Genomic DNA, 26,394 nt, shown 5'->3' with positions numbered 1-26,394 from the left:
AACCGTCCGGATGGTAGCCGGTTTAACGACCGGGCTGAAAGTTTCCTCGCAATCGACACCCACCTGTTGAGACCTGCCATCACAAACCAAACGCGCTTTATAGCGCTCTAAGGAACCAAACACGCTTTATGTTCATGTTGGAGCGACGAGGTACTAAATCCCAAGTATTATTATCAATAAGAGCGTTAAACTCGTCAGTCATGGCATGGTTCCACTCAGGTATGGATAGAGCATCAATGGGGTTGCGAGGAAGGGGAGCAATGGTGGTGGCGGTAGAAGTATGTAAGGATAAAGGTTGTTTTGGTTTAGTGATGTCGGACATACTCCGGGTGGTAATGGTGCGAGTTGGTGGAGGTGGAGGTGGTGGATTGGGAATATGAGTGGGTGATTGGGCGTTGGTTGTAGGAAGTGGTGATATGTTTTGTTGAGTGTTGGTCTGCCGGCGACGAGAATAAGTATGGATGAGGGGTGGTGCATCGGCGGTAGTAGTGGAATTTATAGGTGTCGGAGTCTTTGGGGATGTGGGTGTGAGTCTACTTGACTCGATATTCTGAGAAGAGTTGGGAGAGGTTGGAGTGGAACAGGAGATGTTTGGTCAGTGGGATAGTTAACCGAATCCCAGACGGTTGGATGTGGTTCGGTTGTGAGTGAATGTTGAAGGAAGTCATAGACGGGAGGGGACGAGTGAAGTTTAGCAAATGGGAAAACATGTTCATCGAATACAACATGTCATGATATTATGATCTTGCGAGTGGAAAGTTCGTAGCATTTATACCCCCTGTGATTGGAGGGATATCCAAGGAAGACACAAGGAGAGGATCGGTTTGCAAGTTTATGACTGGAGGTGGAAGGTGTAAGAGGATAGCATAGGCAACCGAAAACTTTAAGATGATCATAGGTGGGATGTTTGTGAAAAAGAAGGAAAGTAGGAGTAGAATAGTGTTTTGTTTTGTGTGGAAGAATATTGAGAATGTAAGTGGCCATTTGAAGGGCATGGTGCCAAAAGGTGGTAGGGAGAGACGCGTGAGCAAGGAGAGTACGAACCATGTTATTGATGGTGCGGATGGTTCGTTCCGCTTTTCCATTTAGGCGGTGATGTGTGAGGACAAGAAAAACGAAACTGCATACCATTAGTAGTGCAGAAGTTATGAAAGGACTTGTTGTTATATTCGGTGCCATTGTCACACTGGAAACTTTTGATGGGACGTTCAAATTGAGTGGTGATGTGTTTATAGAAGTTGAGAAAAACAGAGAAGACTTTTGATTTGTTGGATAGTGGGTAGGTCCATAAATAATCAGTTTAATCATCAATAAACAACACATAATAACGGTGACCTCCTGAGCTAAGAACGGGTGAGGTCCATAGATCACTATGAGCAATATGAAAAGGTAAAGATGTAAAGGATGTAGAAGCATAAAATGGTAACTTGATATGTTTTCCATATACACAAGATTGACAAATATGTTTATTAGAAAAAGAACGAACAGAAATAAACTTGTTTTTATTTAAAACACGTAAAGAAGAAGATCCGGGATGTCCCAAGCGATGGTGCCAAAGATCTTGTGACAAAGCAGCAAATGTGGAAGGACATGTGACATGTGCATTTGGCAGTGAAAGAAGGTAGAGATCTTCGGTGCTATCACATCGGAGGATAGGAATCTGCGTCTGGTAATCCTTCACAAGACAACCAAAAGGGTCAAATTCAATAGTAACAAAATTATCAGTGGTAAGGCGACGGACAGACAAAAGGTTTTTAATGAGGTTCAGAGCATGCAAAATATTTAAGAGTTTGAGAGGTGGGAAGGGAGGCTGAAGTGTGGTGTGTCCAGAGCCATGAATCGGTATGTGTGAACCATTACCAACGACAATACAGTTTGGTCCGCTATTATTAACATAAGTTGAGATTTTACCTGTGGTATTTGTCATGTGATTGGTGGCGCCTGTGTCAAGATACCAGTTGGTGTCCTGATTCAGTGTCATCGTGTGCATGGCCTGTTCGATATTAGTGGGAGTGTAAGCTTCAGAGGTAGCATAAGCATGTGCAGGAGAAGGACCCAAAATGCCGGCTGCTGGTGGGCGAAACTGATAACGAGGAGCTGTAGGGTATGGAACCGGTGGAGAGTTCCAAGTAGGGCCATTCCAGTTCATCCATGGCGGGTGTTGCTGTTGAGTGTACGATCCGCGCCCACGACCGCGTCCCCGACCCCTTCCGCGCATGCCCTTGCCCCTGCCATGATGAAAACCTTCGGAGGTGCCTCTAACCGAAGACCGAGGATGATGAGATTGGGGTGTATCTGATATATCACGCTGGTCATGACTGCCAGAAGGCACGACATTAACTGATGGCGGTGCGACAGTGGTGACGGATGAAGCAGTAAGGGCGTTGCCAGTGGGTGTTTGTAGAGATTTCATGGTTTCTTCAAGACATAACTTTGATCGGGTGGTGTAGAAGTCGGGAAGCGGTGTAGATTGTTGGAGAAGGGTAGCAATGCTATCGTATTGATCCGTAAGGCCAACGATGAGTTGCAGTACCAAACGTTGATTATCAACAGGAGCATCCACATCAGTGAGTTGATCTGAAAGGTTCTTGACTTCTTGACAGTAGGCAGCCATATTGGCAAAGTTTTCAAGTTTGGTGTTGGTGAATTTTTGTTGAAGGTAGAGAGCTTTGGCAGGTTTACTATCAATGAAGATATGCTCTATTGCTTCCCAGACATCAGCTGCGGTGGCTCCTGGAGTGAGGATGGTGATAAGTAAATCTCTAGATATTGTCCCATATATCCATTGCAGAACAATGGCATCTAGGTGGGACCATTGTTCATTGGTCTTGACAGCAACATCTTTATCTTTTTCACTGGTAGAAGAGGGAGTGACTTTAGCAGGAGGCAGGATATGATCGAGTACCTGGAAAGCACGACAATGGATTCTGAATAGTTCAGCCCAAGATGTATATTGTCCGTTTTCGATCTCAAGAGTAATAGGAATGTAATTGCGGATGTTTGATACAGCAGGATGAAGAGGAGTTGACATTGGATTAGATGAGATCCAATGAGTAGAACAGGAAGAAGAGATGAGAGGGACGATGATTTGCAACTAGGGTTGAAGAATTTCGGCTGCTAGGTTTCACAGAGAAGGCGTCGCTCTGATACCATAATAGAATCAGGCAAAAATCGTCTGTTCCCTCTTATTCACGTGAATATAAATAGGTTACAATATTTACACTTGACAACCTCTCAAATACAAATAATACAATCTATCACAATATATATTATATAATCGGCTAGTCTAATACTGACAGCTTCTGAAAGCTTCAAGGATGTACATCAGCTTGAATCAAATGGTGTGAAAGGAAATGATTTGTTATTATTTAGCTTTTCCTCTATCATGGCTGCCACAAATGATTTTTCATTTCAAAATAAGCTGGGACAAGGTGGTTTTGGTCCTGTTTACAAGGTTACACTTATGCCACTTCAAACTTTTATCACTTGTTAGTTATTGCATTTATATATCTATTTAACTAAAAGATATATCATACAATTATGAAAACAGGGAAAACTAAGTGATGGGCGACAAATTGCAATCAAAAGGCTTTCAAGAACATTAAGTCAAGGGCTTGTGGAATTCAAGAATGAACTAGTACTCATAGCTAAACTCCAGCATACAAATCTTGTTCGGGTTCTTGGTTGTTGTATTCATGGAGAAAAAAAGATGTTAATATATGAATATATGCCCAACAAAAGTTTAGATTTCTTCGTATTTGGTATGCATTGTTTGAGACATAAGTGCATTCAGTTCTTTAATTTACTTGTGATATGCATTGTTTGAGACATAAGTCCATTCAGTTCTTTAATTTACTTGTGATATTCATTATAGCCTCTTTCACTGGCTTGCAGATGAAAACAGAAAGACAGTTGGATTGGCCTAAACGATTTATCATTATTGAAGGAATTGCTCAAGGGTTGTTGTAGTTGCATAAGTACTCAAGAATGAAAGTTATTCATAGGGATCTAAAAGCTAATAACATTCTTTTAGATGAGAGGATGAACCCCAAGATTTCTGATTTTGGTATGGCAAGAATATGCGAGCAAACTGACACAGAGGCAATGACTAACAGGGTGGTTGGAACATAGTAAGTCATATCTCTTGATGTATCAAAAATCTCATTGAGTTATACGCTTTCAATGTCAATCTATCATCAAAAAGTTAGATTTAATATTACCAAAGAGAACTAGCACAATTATACAAATCTAGATAGAGTATCTTTTAGATGAATTTGTTGTTTTTCTGATTCAATGCTATCTATTACTAAAAAGTCTTGCTGACTATTTTGTATTCAGTGGTTATATGTCTCCTGTGTACGCAATGAGGGGGATTTTCTCAGTCAAGTCCGATATCTTCAGCTTTGGTGTCTTGATCCTGGAAATCATCAGTGGAAGAAGAAATAGTAGCTTTGTCCATCTTGATGAGACATACAGCCTTATTGGATATGTAAGTAAAGTCAAATTCAAATTTTAACATCTTTAACATCTTAAATAAAAATGAGACCATCTTACATTATTCACTCACACAATTATATATTACGGTTGACCTATATATATATATCCACGATGTCCAAACAGCTTAACAGATACACGCTACAGAAGCAAAGGGGAATTTACTAGTTTACTTTTATTACGTGTTAACCAGTTTAACCTTACCACTTTGTTGGAAAGTAATCAAGGGAAAATTGATCAAATCATTAATCATCTGTTAGTGATTTAGGCATGGGTGCTATGGAAACAAGGGGATACATTGGAATTGAAGGACCCATCACTTGGAAATACTTGTGATGAACAACAATTCTTGAGGATTGTTCATGTTGCCCTTCTGTGTGTACAAGAGAATGCAATAGATAGGCCAACAACATCCGAGATGATCTCCATGCTTCTCAATGATTCCATATCATTACCCACTCCAAACAGACCAACATTTCTGATAGGTGGAGGGGACTCAAAGTCAACTTCATATGAAACCAAAGCAGAAGATTTCTCTGTGAATAATGTGACCATCTCTGTTGTTGGGAGTCGATAGGGTATGAACGTAGCTTCAGCATATCATTCTTTGTGAAAAACTTTTTTGTAATATAATTTATATTTATTCACTTTTGTAGGAGATGCAAATCCATTTTTCTATACTTGTTAATTGTTATATGCATGGAGAATTGCCACATCAGAATATAAAGAACACTCTTCATACGTCTATCCATATTATATATGTCGATAAAGAAGTAAAGAACATCTTGTGCAAGCTTGTGGATATAGTAGATTCATTATTAGCTAAATTTCAACGTTTTCTCAGTCGACTAGGAAGTCTGGTGTTTATGCAGCCTGATTCGGGAAGACTGGTCACTAAATAGAAGCATCATCGAAATGTGATTGGGCTGCATTTGTGGAAATATATAACTAATTTATAAATATCATCCCTTCATAGATTTTTACATTCCTTTATTAGTTTAGGTTTTAAATCATGTTAATTTGTCTCTTCAATTTCCTCATGGTGTCAGTCAATTGTATACACAATATTCACAAGAGCAACCAAACATGTTTAAATTCAGTCAAGCGGAATCTGAGATTTCATTCCATCACTTTCCAAAAAAACTGAATATCCACCACCAAAAGCAACCGTGACCATAAAGATCTTGGTTGCCCCAAAGTCCAATCAATATGGATACAAGTTTGGGCACCAACCCATGAGTAAAAGCACCAAATAGAAAATCCAAGTGTTTATCTCAACAACTCGTCTAAAGCTATAGAAAAAAATCAATAGAAAGGATTTAGTAATAATATAGTGATTCCACAACAATGACTATGATACACTATCGAGCCTCCATTACTGTAATGGTCATATTGTTTATAGAATAGTCCTCTAACTTTCTTTCAACTGAAGTTGACTTCGAGGCACTTCTGCCAATGAAGAATGCTGGCTGCTTTGGGACAGGTAATGACATTGAGTCATTGTTAAGCATAGAGATCACCTCCGACATCTCTGGTCTATCCAATGCGTTTTCTTGTACGCAGAGAAGTGCCACATGGATACTCCTTAATAATTGGTGTATGACATGAGAATTTGCTAGAGTTGGGTCCTCTAACACCAATGCATCCCATTTTAGCCATAGCTCCCATGCCTAAAAGTATTCCAAATTCTTCAATCAGTACATGTAATTCGACTTTTCAAGTCAAAAAAAATATTATGCTAATGTAGGGGATGTAAAAACAGTATATTACAAGTGAACTTACGTATCTGATAAGATTGACGGTTTTGTCAAGATAGGAGAAGCTTGTATTTCTTCTTCCACTGACAATTTCTAAGGTTAAGACTCAAAAGCTGAAGACATCAGATTTCACGAAGAAAGTTCCTTCCATTGGATACTCGAGAGACATGTAACCACTGTGTAATGTATTTCACGTAGATTCAGTACCTTAAAGACCAAATATCACTCATACTTTCGAGGTATATATTAATGTCTCCATGATCCCATTTTATTATCTCTTACATGTAGTATTGAAACTTAAAATCAATTATGTTCCAACCCTATGGTGTAAGGTAAACAGGATTATTTGACAAAATATCCAACATAGAGAAGTAAAAGAGAAAAAGCACTATTCTTACTATGTTCCAACCACCCTATTGGTAATTGCTTCGGTCTCATTTTGTTTGAAGATTCTCGCCATACCAAAATCAGAAATCTTGGGGTTCATACTTTCATCTAACAAAACGTTACTTGCTTTTAGATCCCTGTGAATAACTCACATTCTTGAGTATTTATGTAAGTAAAGCAACCCTTGAGCAACCCCTTCAATGATGTTCCATCGTTTCGGCTAGTCTAGCAGTGTCTTTCTTGTTTCATCTATGCAATTGTTTTAACAAGTCATTTAAACCATAGTTCTATTGAAGCTAAAATCATTGTAGAAATATATTGTAGATTTTTTAATTTTTTTTCTTACCAAAGTGAAAGAAATCCAAGCTCTTGTTCCGCATGTACTCATAAATCAACATTTTTTCTTCTCCACAAATAAGATCTTGTTTAGTAAGATGGAAGAGAGAAAACTATTAGCATTTTCTGAAAACACAATAAATATTAAAGATAAAAGTACCTTATAAACAGGTCCAAAACCACCCTCTCCGAGCTTATTTTCACTTGCGAAGTCATTTGTGGCTGTCACAATGGTAGCAAAGCTGAACACCATCAAGTCGCTTCCTTTTTTGCCATTACTTTCAAGATTACTTGCATCCTTGAAGCTGTCAGAAGCTATTAGCTCCAAGAAATATTCATCATCTCTCTTTTGTCTCTTTTCCTCTTCAATAAAAAAATCATGGCTTAGAAAGTGAAATTGTTTTAAACAACTCAAGCATACCAAAAGAACGTGTAAAATGTCATACCTTCTCGTCTAAGCTTATTCTTCTTTAGATACCACAGTAGACCAGCAGAAAAGAGAAGTAAAATAATGGAAGCAACAATGGGTGCCCAGATCCAGTTTTTAGCATTTCCTGGTGTATAATTAATTTAAGCTATATATTAATAATCAAACTGTATGTGGACTATATTCATGTCACTCAAGAGTTTAGAAAATATGTTGGTTTAAAGCTATGAAAATACATAACAATTAACAAGTAACCCAGAAACCATTAAATCAATCACAACTGTTTACCTTTACTTGGATTTGGAGAAATTATCGGAATTGGAGAAATTAAAACATACTTTAATACAGCACTCCCTGTTGGACTGATTGAAAAGTTATCGACTGATTTAGCTCCAGTCCATGTAATATAACCAGTTCCATTGCTACTTGTGGTAAACCCAAGACAGCTACAATCATTCCAGCACCTCACCATACAATCGCTCATACTTAGGCTTGAATTGTCATCATTCGAGCTTCTCGTCATAGGTGCAAAATCTCCATTCAACTAGTTAAACTTATCATTCTCATCCCTACACTGAATCATATTAGAATCTTCCACACACCCGTCACCCAAATCATACCCATAACAGAATTTAGTAGTCCAAACTGCATAGTTATCCGCATCTTGAACTCGGCCACCTGGAGTCAAAAACCACATGGGTTAAACGCCATTGATTCCATGGAAACTAAAGTACCTCTTGTCACACCCCCAAACCGGAACGGCGAAAACATTCGGGGGCGGAGGACGTCATGTGTAGTATCACAACAATTGCATAATAGAAATCAAAGTACAACAACCATGTATATATAAAATATAAGTTTTACATTTGTGTTCAAAACCATTGTATACATGATAACATAATGTATATCATAAGTTAAAATGACATTAGTCTATGAAGCTCCATCTTCTTGAAAACCTGTGGATACCTGCTTATTGTTTGCCTGAGAATACAAGTGATTTTGAAAAGAGTGTCAACAATTAAGTTGGTGAGTTCATAAGCATGTTTGTAACTGGAAATCAGTCATCTGTTCCTTGAAAATGTAAGTTTGTTTTCCCCAGAAAATCCCATATTTTCTGTTGTAAATGTTTGTAGTCTTAATACCCTAAGACCGAAATGTGTAGTTGTTACTGTACTCTGAAATAGTATAGTGTAGTTTTAACTCACATAAAACCATGAAATGTATGTTTTCTCTGTACTAGTACAGTATTCTGTATTTTTCTTTGTATGAAAAACTCTATAACTGTAAGTGTCTGGATTCACTAGCTGTACGGTAAAATACTGTATTATAGTTTTATTTTCAAATAAAACTATGTGAAGTTGTTTAATTATTCATGCACTAATCGTATTGTTCAATACCAAATTGTGAGTTATCATAACCATACTTGATGACATCGGAATGCCTGAACACGACGTTCTTCAGGCGTCGTAATTGGTACGACATTTGTCACCACACGCATGCCGGCCTAGCTGTTGCAAGTAGCTCAGGTGCGGGATTGTCAGCCCCGTATAGATCTATACACAAGTGTCATGCTCTCCCTCAAGGAGACTCTGGTTATAATTTCAGGACTGGGATTGAAGTATGTCTCACAAAGCTATATCGACGGTTACGTATAGAATAATGAAAACTCATTTTGAAATGAATAAACTGTATGTATGTCTCATAAACTATACCTATCATAGTTTATATGTTTGTTTCTGTAATGTAACCTGAACTTGTAAAATAGTACGTTTGTTCCATAAACTATACATATTATATTTTATACGTTTGTTTCTGTATGAAAACGTCAACTGAAAACTATTTGAATAATGTGGATGTTTATCACAAGATTTCCTTGTGTTTTACCTGTATTTCCCTCTAAGTTTAAAAATGAATTTATACTTATATAATTATAATATTTAAATAATTTTGATTAAACAGACAGTCGAATAAATAATTCTACCCCAAGCCCACAACGAAACAAGGAACATGAAATGGAGTCAAATCATCCATTCTAAGCCTGTTGAATCCTAATTATATCATTTATATATACATAAATATATAATTTTATTGATGGCAACAATTAATAAATATTGAAAACATATATATATATATATATATATATATATATATATATATATATATATATGTATATATATATATATATATATATATATATATATATATATATATATATATATATATATATATATAAACACAAATTTGTTGTGTTTTACTTGTATTCCCCCTAAAACAGTGAAAAATCATGAAAACATAGGGGTATGAACTCACTTGATGAGTGTTGATTTGGGCAGTGCTTCGCTACTTGAAATTACGAGTTTCTGGTGAAAATCGAGTTCCGCGCGGGCAGAGTTTCGACTGAAAAAGCTTATTTTCTCGAGGAATTCGATTGCTTCGGGCTTTCTTCGGGTGTTAGGGGGTTTCTTTAGGCTTCGGGGGTTTTAGAAGGGCTTAGAAGGGTGTTTGAGGTGAAAGTGTGAGAAAAATTGTAACCGAAACCCGGAGGTCTCGCATGCTATTTATAGGAGGCTGAGGCCTCGCTGTACGATGGGCGTACTTCGGTATGCATAGCATACCTTTATACGCCGCGCGTACGAGATATGTGTCCTCTGATTGGGTTTCGAGCTTCTGATGTGTCCAGGCTACTAACACGCATCAAAACTAGTCCGAGTACGCAGGGCGTACTCTTTTGTACGCGGGGCGTACTCCTTCGACGATTAATTTTTCAAACTTCAAAAATTCATAACCTTTGCATACGAGCTCTGTTTTTGACGTTCTTTATATCCACGCATAGGTGAGACCGTGCTCTACAACTTTCATTTAGACTCTGTTAGCTAATTTTTACTTTATTTTTAAAGTTATATTTTTAACAGGCCGTGACAGGAAAAGTCCGTTAAAAATTCATAACTTCTTTATCCAACGTCCGTTTTCGTCTGTCTTTTTAGCTTTGAATTTCTATTGACAAGATCTCCGATTATCGTTTAGGTTATTTTGGCTAAAAGTTGCTCGATTTAAAATTCAAGTTTTGGGCTGCATACTGGTATGCCAACTCTTAGAAAATTCATAACTTTGTCACACAAAGTCAGATTTTGACGTTCCTTTTATGCACGCTCTCGGTTTTACGTATACTACAACTTTCATTTAGATCGTATAAGCTAAAAAGTATTTTATCGTAAATTCACTTTTTACGTCACACAGCGTTGTGTCGGTTCTATCGCGAAACTTTGATAGGTCATAACTTCTTCGTTACAACTCAGATTTCAGTGTTCCTTATATTTCTGGAATCGTTGTCATGACTGCTACTAATTTCCTCATAGATATCATGTTTATTTAACACTTTATTTTTGAGGATCAAATAAGTAAATGCACATAATATTCAAATAATTTCTCTTTATTACTTTAAAAACTAGTTACAAGTTAATCTAAGCTATTACATTGATTTGAAATAACGGGTCGTTACATTATCCTTCTGTTAGAGGGAATTTCGTCCCGAAATTATTTCTAAAGTGGTACTCATGAATTAGGGAAAAGATGTGGATATTTCTGTTTCATCTGATCTTCCCGTTCCCAAGTGAATTTAGGTCTCTGCTTGGCATTTCAGCGAACCTTCACTATTGGTATACGGCTTTGTTATGTTCTTTTGATTTCCCTATCCATGACCTCCACAGGTTCTTCTATGAAGTGTAGACTCTCGTTTAATTCGATTTCATCGAGTGGAATTACAAGGGTTTTTATCAGATAGACATTTCTTGAGATTTGAGACGTGAAAAGTGGGATGAATGTTACTGAGTTCATGCGGTAGTTTGAGTTTATAAGCAACTGGACCAATTCTAACAAGAATCTCGAATGGTCTGATGTACCTTGGACTTAGTTTTCCACTTTTGCCAAAGCGTATCATTCCTTTCCAGGGCGAGACCTTTAACAAGACGCGGTCACCAACCTGGAATTCCAAGGGTTTTCGTCGTTTGTCTGCATAACTCTTCTCTCTGTCTCTAGAAGCTTTCAATCGTTCCTGGATTTGTATAATATTTTCTGTGGTTTCTCGAATGATCTCGGGACTGGTTAGAGTACTGTCGGGTACTTGGTTCTTGGCTAGTTGCGTATCACCTTCTTCAGCCCAGCACAGTGGAGATCTGCACTTACGGCCATAGAGGGCTTCAAAGGGTGCAACTTTGATGCTAGTGTGATAGCTATTGTTGTATGAAAATTCAACTAGTGGTAAATGGGTATCCCAAGCTTTACCAAAATCTATCACACAAGCCCTTAACATGTCTTCTAGCGTTTGTATGGTTCTCTCACTTTGCCCATCAGCCCGAGGATGGTACGCTGTACTCATGTCAAGATTTGTTCCTAAGGACTTTTGTAGTGAATGCCAAAAACGCAAGGTAAATCTACTATCTCGGTCAGAGATAATGGATATTGGCACACCATGCAATCGGACCATCTCTTTAATATACGTCCTTGTTAACTTCTCCATTTTGTCAGTTTCTTTTAATGGCAGGAAGTGTGCGGATTTGGTTAATCTGTCAACGATTACCCAAATGGTGTCATGGCCACCTATTGTCCTGGGTAACTTGGTTATGAAATCCATTGTAATCCGCTCCCACTTCCACTCAGGTATTTTTGGCTGTTGTAATAAACCTAAGGGCTTTTGATATTCTACCTTAACTTTGGCGCAAGTTAGACACTTGCCCACATAGGTAGCAATTTTAGCTTTCATGTTTGGCCACCAATAGAGTTTCTTAAGGTCTAGATACATCTTGTCTGAACCTAGATGAACGGAGTATCGAGTTTTATGGGCTTCATTCATGACAACATCTCTGTAGCCACCAAACTTCGGTGTCCCGATCCGGTTCATGAGATAATGAACTCCGTCACCCTTGATTTCTGAATTATTTTCCATTTCCCATAAGGCTTCACTCGTCATGTTCTCAGGTTTCAAGGCTTCCAGCTGAGCCTCCTTGATCTGTGTGAATAGGTGGGAATGGATGGTCATGGTCAGAGACTTTACTCGACGGCCTGAGTACTCTTTCCGACTGAGGGCATCTGCTACCACATTGGCTTTGTTGGGATGATAGCGAATCTCACATTCATAATCATTGAGTAGCTCTACCCATCGTCGTTGCCTCATGTTAAGTTCCTTCTGATCAAATATATGCCGGAGGCTTTTGTGATCAGTAAAGATTGTGCATTTCGTACCATACAAGTAATGCCTCCAGATTTCAAAGCGAAAACCACTGCTCCGAGTTCGAGATCATGCGTGGTGTAGTTGACCTCGTGATTCTTAAGCTGTCTCGAGGCATAAGATATGACTTTTCCTCGTTGCATAAGAACGTAACCTAACCCTTGCTTGGACGCATCAGAGTACACTACAAAATCTTCTGTCCCTTCTGGGAGGAACAAGATTGGTGCGCTGCAGAGGGCTTGCTTTAGTGTCTGGAAAGCAGTTTCTTGTTTCTCCTCATAATTGAAGGTTACACCCTTTTGAGTCAGAGTGGTGAGTGGCTTTGCAGTCTTTGAGAAATTTTGGATGAACCTTCTATAATAGCCAGCGAGACCTAGAAACTGACGAATCTCATTTGGGGTTCGTGGGGTCGTCCAGTTTTTGATAGCCTTGATCTTGGAGGGATCAACATGTATCCCTTCCTTGCTGACTACATGACCCAAGAATTCTACCTTCCGGATACAAAATTCACACGTTGAGAACTTCGCGTACAATTTCTCTGCCCTTAAAGTTTCCAAGACTTGTCGTAAGTGTTGGTTGTTTTCTTCCTTACTTCGGGAATAGACTAGTATATCGTCAATGAAAACAATAACAAACTTGTCTAAGTAAGGTCGATACACACGGTTCATCAGGTCCATGAACACTGCATGAGCGTTCGTTAAACCAAAGGGCATCACTACAAATTCATAGTGACCGTAGCAAGTTCTAAAAGCAGTCTTTGGAATATCAGCTTCCTGGACTCGTAACTGATGGTATCCTGATCTCAGGTCAATCTTGGAGAAGAAGCTTGCCCCTTGAAGTTGATCGAAGAGGTCATATATTTGTGGTAGAGGGTATCAATTCTTAATGGTTAGCTTGTTTAGTTCGCGGTAGTCTATGAACATTCGGAACGATCCATCCTTCTTCTTCACGAACAAGACCGGTGCTCCCCAGGGTGAGAAGCTTGGTCTTATGAATCCTTTTCTTAGAAGACCGTTCAATTAGCTGGATAGTTCCTGTATTTTTTACGGTGCTAAACGGTATGGAAATTTAGCTACGGGCGTAGCTCCAGGAAACAAGTCGATTCAGAATTCGACTTGGCGTTCAGGAGGAACTCCTGAGAGATCTTCGGGGAATACATCAGGGAAATTACAGACTTCAGGAATATCCTTGATGTTTTTCACTTCTTGTGTTTTATCAACCACATGAGCTACAGTAATCTTTGCACATATACTTCTTGGCCTTGACGCAAGAAATGATTTGAAGAGTTGCACCGGATTTGTCGCCATAGATAAAAAGAGATTCGTTACTTGGTAGATTAAGATGAATGGCTCTTTCAAAACATATGATATCAGCACGATGAAAACTTAACCAATCCATGCCGATTATAATGTCAAAACTTTTAATTGAGACCGACATAAGGTCAATTTGGAATGAATGGTTGTTTAGGGTAACTGTGCATCCTATGTATATGTCATTTGTGCTCTCGGTCTTTCCATTTTCCATCTCTACTGTGAATGTATCTTTTAACGTTTGAGGATTTTGTCTTAATAGATGTTTGAATTTATGGCTCACAAAGCTTTTCTCCGCACCACTATCGAAAAAAATGCATGCTTAAGAATTGTTGAGAAGAAACGTAACGGTAACCACGTTAGGATCTGTCATCGCTTCTTCATGGCCAATTGCCAAGATTCTCCCCACATCACCATCATTCTTTGTATTTGGGTAGTTTCTCTTGAAGTGCCCAATTTCCCCACACTCATAACAAGCTTGACTTACTCTTGCGGTGGGGACTTGATAGATGGCCTGTGCTGGCGCTTTGCAGAAACGGGCAGTATGCCCCCTCTTATTACAGTTTCTGCAGTGCATTTCCCTACAAATTCTCGTGTGATGGAAGTTGCATTTATTGCACTTTGGCAGAGTTCCAGTGTATCGACTTGGGGTTGTTGGGGTAGCAGAAGTAGTAGTAGGAATAGGGGATGGGACAGCAACAGGAACAATAGCACTGTGTACCGCCACTATTTGTTGTTTCTTAGAAGGCTCTTGTGATGATTGCCCCTTTCGTTTATTCCAAAATTTCTTTTTGCTGCCTCCTTTTTGGGCTTTTCAGGAACGGCTGGTATGGAATCTTGAATAACTCCATGATCTACTAATGTTTGTGCCAGACGTTTGGCACTATCAAAAGTAAGTGGATTGGCGGCAACAACGTTTCCTTGAGTCGGGGGAGTTAATCCCCATATATACCTCTCCACCTTTTTACTTTTCGGGGTGACCATCCCGGAACACAGTAGAGCCAGGTCACTGAACCTAGCAGTGTAAGCAATGATGTCGGAGCCCTTCATCTTCAGACTGCAGAGTTCCTGTTCTAGTTTTTGCATTTCGCCCATCGAGCAGTATTCAGGTAGCATTAGTTCTGTCAAATCATTCCAACTCATACCGTTGGCTATCGGGAGAGTCGGGGATTTAACTTGGTTATTCCACCAAGTGAGAGCTCTATCTGTAAAGGTGCACACTGCAAATTTTATTTTGCTAGACTCAGGGCATGTGCAGATTTCGAATATTGATTCGATTTTCTTGAACCAACAACTTATTGTAATGACACCTCCCGTGCCATCAAAGGATCTAGTTTTAGCATTGGTGAAGTCCTCCCGTGCCATCAAAGGATCGAGTTTTAGCATTGGGCAGTATTCAGCTAGCATTAGTTCTTTCAAATCATTCCAACTCATACCGTTAGCTATCGGGAGAGTCAGGGATTTGACTTGGCTATTCCACCAAGTGAGAGCTCTATTTGTAAAGGTGCACACTACAAATTTTACTTTGCTAGACTCGGGGCATGTGCTGATTTCGAATATTGATTCGATTTTCTCGAACCAAAAACTTAATGTAATGACACCTTCCGTGCCATCAAAGGATCGAGTTTTAGCATTGGTGAAGTCCTTATATGAGCATTCCTTCGGGAGACCATTACTATCCCAATGATTAGAAGGATGGGCACCACTACCTGCCGCACGGATGCCACTGGCATTAATCTATGTTATTGTTGCTGCCACGGCGGCAGTTACTGCTGCTTGGAATATAACAGTATCATACTGAGGAGGTGGCGGCGGTGGTGGATTTGGTGGATTGTTGTTCTTTCTGTTGGACTTCCCTGGGGGCATATTTATCTATAATGATTTAAGAAAAATGGTGATAAGTACTCTATATTGATCATGAGTCAGGTGATATTGAATAAGACGTATCTTAATTCTAGTTGCATTATTTCCTGACTTGTTATAGTGTTCTATTAAGCGATTTACAATAAAATTCTATTAATATAAGTAAACAATCGCCAATTTTGTTTATAGCAACACTTGTAATGAATTTGTATAATGTATTCTGTACCAGGTTTTTCTATATTCATTTGATGTATACAAGTTGTATGTAACTAAGATTAAATAGATTGTTAAACATAATAGGTCTGCCCTAAGTCTACAACCAAAATGTTATGAAACAAAATGTTTATGAAAATTATGGTAACTCCCAATGAAGTAAAATGCTTGTCATTTGATGCATATTTTTGTACATACAGTTGGAAATATTTAACCTTGATATAGATCTATATTATATCTACATTAGGGAAAATTTGACAACATTATGACCTACGAGTAGTGTATTCACTTAATCGTAGGGTGGAGTTTTACATATAGATAAAAGTAGTATACATATCCGAGATCCTAGTTTATATCAAAATAGAGGTACTGTAAACACTACTTACGGCGAGTACGGTTCTGGGCAATGGATTTTGTAGCCAAGTGCTCTTTTCCCATCAAACGCCTCTCTAGTGTGGTTTGATGCTCTCGAAGTGCTCTAATTTCGGCTTGAGCAGCAACCATCTCTTCTTGAAGCCTCTCTTTGTGGTTTCTAGTTTGATCATGATCTCCGTCCAGACGACGAAGATTAACGACGTTAACTTGGGAAGTAGCGTTAGCTTCCAGAATTCGGTTGATCGATATTCGTGATTGATCAATCTGGCGAGAGACGCGGTATATTATGACAGGGAGGGCCCTGTCGGCACAACTTCCTCCTTCGAGGTTGTAGAAATCGATGTTCATACCGAAAAGAGGGTGTTGACCCTATGTGGGGCGTCGGCCATGAAAGTGTTGTCTGGGAATAGGGATAGGAGGTGGGTTGTAGACCTGGGGCTCCTCATCGGAATCCTCATCCATCTTCTCTTCATGCTCGTCCTCCTCGAGATCCTCTTCAGGATCATCTTCAACCCAACCATTATTCCCTTGATCAGGGAAGTAGGGATCTCCGTTCAGGGGATATCCTACCATTATGTCTATACGAGAATTTAGAGGTAAGAAGCATAGAAAGAATGTAAACATGTTGTTTTATAGTATTACAAAATACTCCTATAGTATTTTAAATGATAAAGGTTCTCTGTATGGTTTATTGGTAAGTTTTAGACTTGTTGCAACACCACGATCACTCCCAAACACATGTTGGTCATATCTCAAATAAATATAGTTGATCAAGCTATATTTATCCCAGATATGATTACATAACTGTCTAGGTTTGACTGTAGTATTCAACATCTAAATACTTCTGTTTTGTTCTTCTTGTGATACTTGTCCTGGTATGTAAACATGTATGTATACTTTTATAAAAATATTGTTATATTTTAAAAGTATAACTCTTAGTCAGAGTGCTTTAGCCCCATTGTATTTATAGTTGTATATCTTTTATGGTTTGATATACTTAATTCACAATAAACAATGCTCTGATACCAATCTGTTACACCCCTAAACCGGAACGGTGGAAACATTCAGGGGCGGAGGACGTCATATACAGTATCACAAAAATTGTATAATAGAAATCAAAGTACACCAACCATGTATTGATAAAATATAAGTTTTACATTTGTGTTCAAAACCATTGTATACATGATAACATAATGTTTATCCAAAGTTAAAAAGACATTAGTCTATGAAGCTCCATCTTCTTCAAAACCTGTGGATACCTGCTTATTGTTTTCCTGAGAATACAAGTGGTTTTAAAAAGAGTGTCAACAATTAAGTTGGTGAGTTCATAAGCATGTTTGTAATTGGAAATCGGTCATTTGTTCCTTGAAAATGTAAGTATGTTTTTCCCCAGAAAATCTCATATTTTCCGTTGTAAATGTTCTTTAGTCTTAATACACTAAGACCGAAATGTGTAGTTGTTACTGTACTCTGAAATAGTATAGCGTAATTTTAACTCACATAAAACCATTAAATGTATGTTTTCTCTGTACTGGTATAGTACTCTGTATTTGTATTTGTATGAAAAACTCTGTAACTATAAGTGCCTCGATTCACTAGCTGTACGGTAAAATATTGTATTATAGTTTTATTTTCAAATAAAACTATGTGAAGTTGTTTAATTATTCATACACTAATCGTATTGTTCAATACCAAATTGTGAGTTATGATAACCACACTTGATGACATCAGAATGCCTGAACACGACGTTCTTTAGGCGTAATAATTGGTACAACATTTGTCACCACAGGCATGCCGGCCTAGCTGTTGCAAGCAGCTATGGTGCGGGATTGTCAGTCCCGTATAGATCTATACACAAGTGTCATGCTCTACCTCCAGGAGACTCTGGTTATAATTTCAGGACTGGGATTGAAGTATTTCTCACAAAGCTATATCGACGGTTACGTGTAGAATAATGAAAACTCATTTTGAAATGAATAAACTATACCTATCATAGTTTAGATGCTTGTTTCTGTAATGTAACCTGAACTTGTAAAATAGTACGTTTGTTCCATAAACTATACATATTATAGTTTATATGTTTGTTTTTGTATGAAAACGTCAACTGAAAACTATTTGAATAACATTGATGTTTATCACAAGATTTCCTTGTGTTTTACCTGTATTTCCCTCTAAGTTTAAAAATGAATTTATACTTATATAATTATAATATTTAAATAATTTTGATTAAACAGACAGTCGAATAAATAATTCTACCCCAAGCCCACAACCAAACAAAGAACAGGAAATGGAGTCAAATCATCCATTCTAAGCCTGTTGAATCCTAATTATATCATTTATATATACATAAATATATAATTTTATTGATGGCAACAATTAATAAATATTGAAAAAACATATATATATATATATATATATATATATATATATATATATTAACACAAATTTCTTGTGTTTTACTTGTATTCCCCCATAAAACAGTGAAAAATCATGAAAACGTAGGGGTATGAACTCACTTGATAAGTGTTGATTTGGGCAGCGCTTCGCTACTTGAAATTACGAGTTTCTGGTGAAAATCGAGTTCCGCGCGGGCAGAGTTTCGACTGAAAAAGCTTATTTTCTTGAGGAATTCGATTGCTTCGGGCTTTCTTCGGGTGTTAGGGGGTTTCCTTAGGCTTTGGGGGTTTTAGAAGTGTAACACCCATAAAATTCAAGCCAAATTAAAACTTTTTAATACATTTTAAAACCATCAAGTTATTATAGTTTGTTTTCAAAATAGTTTAGACCTCAGAGTATCCCCAGAATCAATTCATAAAACCATAAAATATGAGGAGATGTACGATCATGCCTTTGCCTTCCTGCGATCATCTGATGTACCTGAAACAATAAACTGAAATTGTAAGTCCGAGAGCATAGTGAGTTACCCAAAAATACCAACACCATAAAAACATAACCATATCATATAACCAATACAGAACAGCATGCATAATGAGTCGTCAGCCTGACTGGACCGCCTCACAGGCCTTCAGCCTATATGGACTGTTCTCCGCGCCTTCGGCACGTCTGGACCGCCTCGTAGGGCCTACAGCCTATTCGGACCGCTCGTCGGGCCTTCGGTCTGACTGAATGCCTTTGCAGGGCCTTCAGGTTATCCGGACTGCCCTGGGTATGTTAGCCTCCAACATAAAGCATGACTGTCTCAACCCAACCACAAATCAAACCAACATGTGTACATAAATATCATACACTTGCATATATATAACAGTCATACCAATCAAACAGATCACCAATCATAGCAACATCCTATAACTAGGATACCGACCTAACCAGGTCACTAACATAGCATCATCCTATATACCAGGATACCGATATAACAATCATAATAGCATAGCAACATCCTATCTACCAGGATACCGATCTAACAGATCATAACATCATACAAGCATACTATAACCAGGATACCGATCTAACCGAAATCTAACATAGCAACCATCCTATACCAGGATGAAATCTAGCATATCAATAACATAGCAACCATCCTAGACTAGGATGTAATCTAGCATATCAATAACATAGCAACCATCCTAAACCAGGATGTAACCTAGCATATAATTAACATAGCAACCATCCTAAACCAAGATGTAATCTAGCATATCAATAACATAGCAACCATCCTAAACCAGGATGTAATCTAGCATATCAATAACATAGCAACCATCCTAAACCAGGATGTAAATCATAAATGGTCGGCCTTGGTGCCGTAGACCCTGTTGATATAGTGAGGATAACTCACCTGGCACTGCTGAAGTCCCGCAGATAAAACTCCAGCTGCTGGTTGACAGCTTCCCGAACTGTCAACATCAAACAATATCCTATAACTAGGTCACTAACATAGATATCATACACTTACATAAATCAAACAGTCATACCAATCTAACAGATCACCAATCATAGCAACATCCTATAACTAGGATACCGACCTAACTAGGTTACTAACATAGAATCATCCTATATACCAGGATACCGATATAACAATCATAATAGCATAACAACATCCTATCTACCAGGATACCGATCTAACATATCATAACAGCATACAAGCATACTATAACCAGGGTACCGATCTAACCGAAATCTAACATAGCAACCATCCTAAACCAGGATGAAATCTAGCATATCAATAACATAGCAACCATCCTAAACCAGGATGTAATCTAGCATATCAATAACATAGCAACCGTCCTAAACCAGGATGTAACCTAGCATATCAATAGCATAGCAACCATCCTAAACCAGGATGTAATTAGCATATCAATAACATAGCAACCATCCTAAACCAGGATGTAATCTAGCATATCAATAACATAGTAACCATCCTAAACCAGGATGTAAATCATAAATGGTCGGCCTTGGTGCCGTAGACCCTGTTGATATAGTGAGGATAACTCACCTGGCATTGCTGAAGTCCCGCAGATAAAACTCCAGCTGCTGGTTGACAGCTTCCCGAACTGTCAACATCAAACAATACCCAATTAATAATTGGTTCCAAGTCCAAGGTCCAACTCACACTCCAAAGACCCAAAAAGTCAAGTAATGGGCCAAAGCCCAACATATGGCCCAATTTTCCAAATTGGGCCCAAACCTGCACCTGGTCTTACCTTAAGGCCCATACATTAATTGTAGTCTGAACTCTTGGTATTCCCATGGCCCAATATCACATAATCATAAAGGCCCAATTATGGCCCAATTTTCTAAATTGGGCCCAAGACTCTCACATGGGCCTTATCCTAAAACCCATATAATTATTTAGTCCATTTGCTTATTCTTGGAAGCCCATTAATAGTCCAATCACCAAAGCCCAATAGGAAGGCCCGACTCAAGGCCCAAGTGAAATTAGGGCTTTCACATGAAATAATGGTTAGGGTTAAGTGTTTCTTACTTAACCCATTAAGGACTTAATCCATTAAGTCCATTATTGCATTAAGCTAGTTTGCCAATGATTATTAATTATTATTTTAGGTTTAATAATTAATTCTCGTGTGTGTCCCAAACGATTCCCACAATTAGGGTTTCATGGCATTAGGGTTTTTCCCAAACCCTAACTAGGGTTTCCAACCCAATTACTAGCCCATTAATCAAATGGTTGGGCTTTTAGGTCCATTAGGGCTTCATTGGGCCCATTAAGGTCTCATTGGGCCCACTAGGGTTTCTTTTGGCCCATTAGAGTTTAGTCCTTTGTCCAAACATCCAACAAGCAATCCTAACAAACCTAAGCACACCGCCACCCGACACGGCGGCCGGTGGCGGCAGGAGGCGGCAGCCACCACCTCACGGTGGTGGTTTTGACTTTCTTTCCATTATTCCATTTGTACAATTTACAATACCATCCAAACACACACACGCACATACTAATAATACACACACACACTAATACACACACATCCACTAAAACAGACCCACCTACGATGGTGCATGGTGGCAGCGGGGTTTTCCTCGAATCTCCGACCAAGGAACGATCTCACAGCCCTTACACGTGAAACACACGCACACAAACACTCCTCCGCTTGCGAGATAAGCTCGGCCACCCACCTGGTGGTGTGTAATGATGGCAGTAACAGCCCAAATGACCACAACCATGACTACCGGCGGCGGCGGATAGCCACAACGAAACCCAACAACACCAGGTTCGACATGTCCTTCATACGGCCTCAACTACGGTTCAACCTCTCGTCTACGGCCTCCGACGTCCCACAGGGAGCTCCTTGCTGCCCACAACATCCGGCAGCGGCGGCAGAGGACTGAAGAGGGTGACAGCAGCAGCAACGACTAACGGAAATAGGAGAAGAAGGATGGTGGCAGGCGGTGCTCACGGTGTCCTCTTAATTTTGCCGGAAGGAAAACAGCCGCAAAATTGGAGATGGCGGCAACCGGAGCACCACAGAAAACAGCCACTCGAGCTGTGATGGCGATGGGCACGGCTGGGGCGTATCTTCGCTGAAACAGAAGGAGAATGGCAATCGGGAGTGACCATAGCAGCAACCCCATCGACGACCTTGGTTGAACGGAACTAGGGTGGTGGCGGCTGGAAGCACAACAGGAAGGTGGCGGCTGCGAGAATTAGGTTTAGGGTTAAAAGGGGGGTTGCATGCGGTTAAAGAATATATATATATATATATATATATATATATATATATATATATATATATATATATATATATATATATATATATATATATATATATATATAGGGCTAACAGGGCGACGGGGAAGGGAGCCGGGTTCAAGTCCCGCTCCGTACAACTTATACACATTTTACATATCTGGCCCCTCCCCATGAAATCTTTTTCAAATTAAGGGTACAATTTACAAAACAGCCCCCAACATCCAAAATTTATAACAATTCAAGCCCCAATGGTTACCATATAGCCCCTCCATGACAATTTCTTTTTCAACTTAGGTACATAAATTACCCATTTAACCTCATCCATCCAAAATCCTTTCATATTAAACCCAAATGATACCAAACACCCCTTGACTTATGAAAATCTTTACAAATTAAGTCCCAAAATTACACTTTAACCCCTAGAGATATAAATCTTGTCATTTGCCTTCCCGAACCAACTCCCAACTAATTATTATTTAGTTTTGGACAATAATAATATAAAATCATAAGAAAATTACTTCTCAAGGTTTTGGGTTTATCTTTAATTATCCCATTTTAAACAGGATTTTACAAGAAGGGCTTAGAAGGGTGTTTGAGGTGAAAGTGTGAGAAAAATTGTAACCAAAACCCGGATGTCTCGCATGCTATTTATAGGAGGTTGAGGCCTCGCCGTATGATGGGCGTACTTCTGTATGCACAGCACACCTTCGTACGTTGTGTGTACGAGATACGAGTCCTCTGATCGGGTTCCGAGCTTCGGATGTGTCAAGGATACTAATACGCATCGAAGCTAGTCTGAGTACGTTGGGCGTACTCTTTTGTACGTGGGGCATTGTGACAACCGTCAAATTTCGGTCAAGTCAAAGTCAAACAAAGTCAACAAGTCAAACCGGTCAACTCCATTAACCCTTGTATGTTAAGGTTTATGTTGTACAATTCGTTATTTTAATGAGAAAACATCATTTGGAAAATTCATGTGTTTGATTTTCCTTAGCCTTAACAGTGCTAAACAACGAACCAAAGTGATAAAACACTATTGCACAATTATCGGGGGCTGTGTAAGACTCTTAAACATGGCTTAACGGGGTTTACAAATATGACAATTGTAAAAATCTCATCATATTTACTATTTACTATTTACTATTTACTATTTACTACCTACTATTTACTATTTACGTTTTAAAAATTACTATTATTAGCCAATTAGTATTAACCATCTTCTAGAAACATTTGTCATGATTACATCATGAATATGTCATATACACTAACTAGTTATATGGAGAATGTCAACATTTAACACTTATTATTAAAGAATTATATATGAATAGTAATTCTTACTAGTATAAATACAAGGCTTAAGTCACTCATTTTCTACACCATTCTCTCTCAATTTCAAGACTTCCAAGGTTAATCATCAAGCTTTCTTCCACTCTTGGTTCTCGATTCGTCAAGGCATCTTCTAAGTGTTTTTGAGTTGAACACTTCTCTTCTCCAACATCCATCCTCTAAGAACACATAAGGTGAGTTCATACCCCTACATTTACATGTTTTTCTTAAGTTTTAAGGGGGGAATACAAGTAAAATCATCAAGAACACAATTAAACTTTTTCTATCAGATTACATCAGAAAAGATGAACTTCGATCACGGACTGTTTTGGTCAACTTAAATATTTTAGTTTTCAAAACTGTTCCAGGTGCAAGTAGTTCAAACTCTTAGCTTTAAAATGGCTACTTGAACATCTCCATATGATTTGTCTACAATTTATGGTGATTTTTACAAAACTGCCTATCATTTCAGAGGCAAACCCGGACCAGTCTGTGATTATGAACATTTTCACCTCTGTTAGAGATCACTAAAAATCATGATAAAATTTACGAACAAACTAGACTCATATTCCAAACTCTCAGAATTTGCGGATTTGGATTTGGAGCTTTGATGATTTTTCTATAAATTTTCTAAGAACAGTAACAGAAACTGTATTCAACGAAAAGTTGCTGTCAATTTCATTTCACCTTGTAACATGTTGAGCAAGGTGTATATCTTTATGTGATTATATGTTATGGCAATATATGACATTTTATCTTAATATTTAGACACACATCAGTTTACAAATGGATTTGGACATATAAAATATAAAGAATAACAAGTGATTATAATCAAAGTACAACCGATACATTCAAACATTTAATAAACTATTTTGAATATAGTTTGCATACATTACTACGTACTACCCTTGGTTGATAAACTATAATAGGTATAGTTTATGATACATTACATAACACATACATTTAAAAAGGGTACATTTATACAAATGATATTTTCATTAAACAAGGTACGGCCATACGGTACCAAGTTTTGATAACACGTAATTCCGTTAATGACTTTGTGAGACATTTACTTCAAATTACCATTAAGTCCTGTATTGTAACCAGAGTCTCCTTGAGGGAGAGCGTGATAGTTGTGTATAGATCTATATTGGGTTTGACAAACCCACACCTAAACTGCATGCAACAGTTAGACCGATAGGTATGGGGTGACAAATGGCATAACATTTCCGACGCCTGAAGAACGTCGTTTTAGGCAACCTTGGTCATAGTATGGTTATAATAAACTCACATAAAGTATTAATAAACATTGGAATTTACGGGAACTTCATTAAAATTTAATGAGTTTATGTCGATTTAAACTTGCATTGTTTTACTATAAATATGACAAATTACTTGTACATTTCGGTCTTTGGGTTTTAAGACTACATTTACACATTAAGGAAAATATTGGATTTTCTAACACAAATACTACTTTTACAAACGAAAGGCTTTTAATAATACCAAACAAAAGCTTATGAACTCACCAACCTTTGTGTTGACACTTTTTCAAACAACTTGTATTCTCAGGAAATCATTAAACAGGTAACCAAGTGCTTTTGAGGATGGGGCGGTAAGGCGTTTACTATTTCATATTTTGTCAATATATTGTAATTGATTCGTAAACATGTAATTCATACAATGATGTCACTTTTTCAATTATATATATGTTGGTTGTGTTTGGTTCAATTACTATTACAATTGTTGTTATGATACTATACATGAAGTCATCCACCCCCGGACGTTTCCGCCATCCTTGGTTTGGGGGTGTGACAGATTGGTATCAGAGCATAGTTTATAGTAAATTAAGTATATCAAACCACATAAGATATACAAACTATAAACACAATTGGGACTAATAGTCTCTGATTTGTGCATTTTTCAAATAAATATACTCTTAGAAAATAAATGATTTTCTTGATTAAAGTATACATACATACATTACATGCTCGCATGGTATCATAACTAGCGAAAACATAAAGCAAAAGAAGAAGAGTTGAACATTTTGAGTATGCCTTAGTATATGTGGATTAAATCTGGGAAGGATATAGCCTGATCAACTATATATGTCCGGGAATTTACTTGCATATACCGGGGGATGGTCAGGATGGATAACAAATCTAACAAACCTAATAACACACTACAAAATGATACTTTAAGAACTCAAAACTAAACATTTACAAATACTATAGGAGTATTTTGTGTTACTATAATAAATTATCTGAGAATTAAATAGGTCTTTATTTATAGATCAATAGCTGCTAAGTGGATGCGCTAAGGTCATATGTAACTAAGATGCTATAGACTTAGAATTTATGTATCTTTGTTTCACTTCCTGTCCTTGTTTGGTTGTGGTCTTGGAGTTAGGGTCATCTATTCGAAGGACTATTATATCTTAATCACATATGACTGGTATGCACTTTGCAACTAATTTAGTAACCGATAAAGATCATTTTAAAATATAATATATTAATTATGTC

The 26,394-nt window shown here is 38.0% G+C and overlaps 1 long non-coding RNA gene and 2 pseudogenes across 2 annotated transcripts; 1 reads left to right on the top strand and 2 right to left on the bottom strand.

Annotated features, from left to right (window-relative positions):
• Positions 1–3,049: 3,049 nt before the first annotated feature.
• On the top strand, positions 3,050–5,174 carry LOC145112247 (G-type lectin S-receptor-like serine/threonine-protein kinase At1g11330; annotated as a pseudogene). Its single transcript, XR_013710474.1, has 6 exons — positions 3,050–3,099; positions 3,286–3,454; positions 3,551–3,761; positions 3,895–4,130; positions 4,339–4,489; positions 4,763–5,174. The product of XR_013710474.1 is annotated as a G-type lectin S-receptor-like serine/threonine-protein kinase At1g11330 (transcript).
• A 478-nt stretch (positions 5,175–5,652) lies between these two features.
• The window catches only part of LOC145112246 (G-type lectin S-receptor-like serine/threonine-protein kinase CES101), a 49,534-nt pseudogene continuing 28,792 nt past the window's right edge, over positions 5,653–26,394 (bottom strand).
• On the bottom strand, positions 17,587–20,889 carry LOC145115028 (uncharacterized). The gene is made up of 3 exons (XR_013711397.1): positions 20,837–20,889; positions 18,903–19,263; positions 17,587–17,660 (listed from the first exon to the last, which is right to left on the bottom strand). It is a non-coding gene; the product is annotated as an uncharacterized LOC145115028 (long non-coding RNA).

The sequence above is a fragment of the Lactuca virosa genome, chromosome 5 (assembly GCF_052849685.1).
Source record: "Lactuca virosa cultivar CGN04683 chromosome 5, Lactuca_virosa_CGN04683_v6, whole genome shotgun sequence".
In the NCBI taxonomy this organism is placed as follows: domain Eukaryota; kingdom Viridiplantae; phylum Streptophyta; class Magnoliopsida; order Asterales; family Asteraceae; genus Lactuca; species Lactuca virosa.
This window is presented reverse-complemented; position numbering and strand designations above follow the sequence as displayed.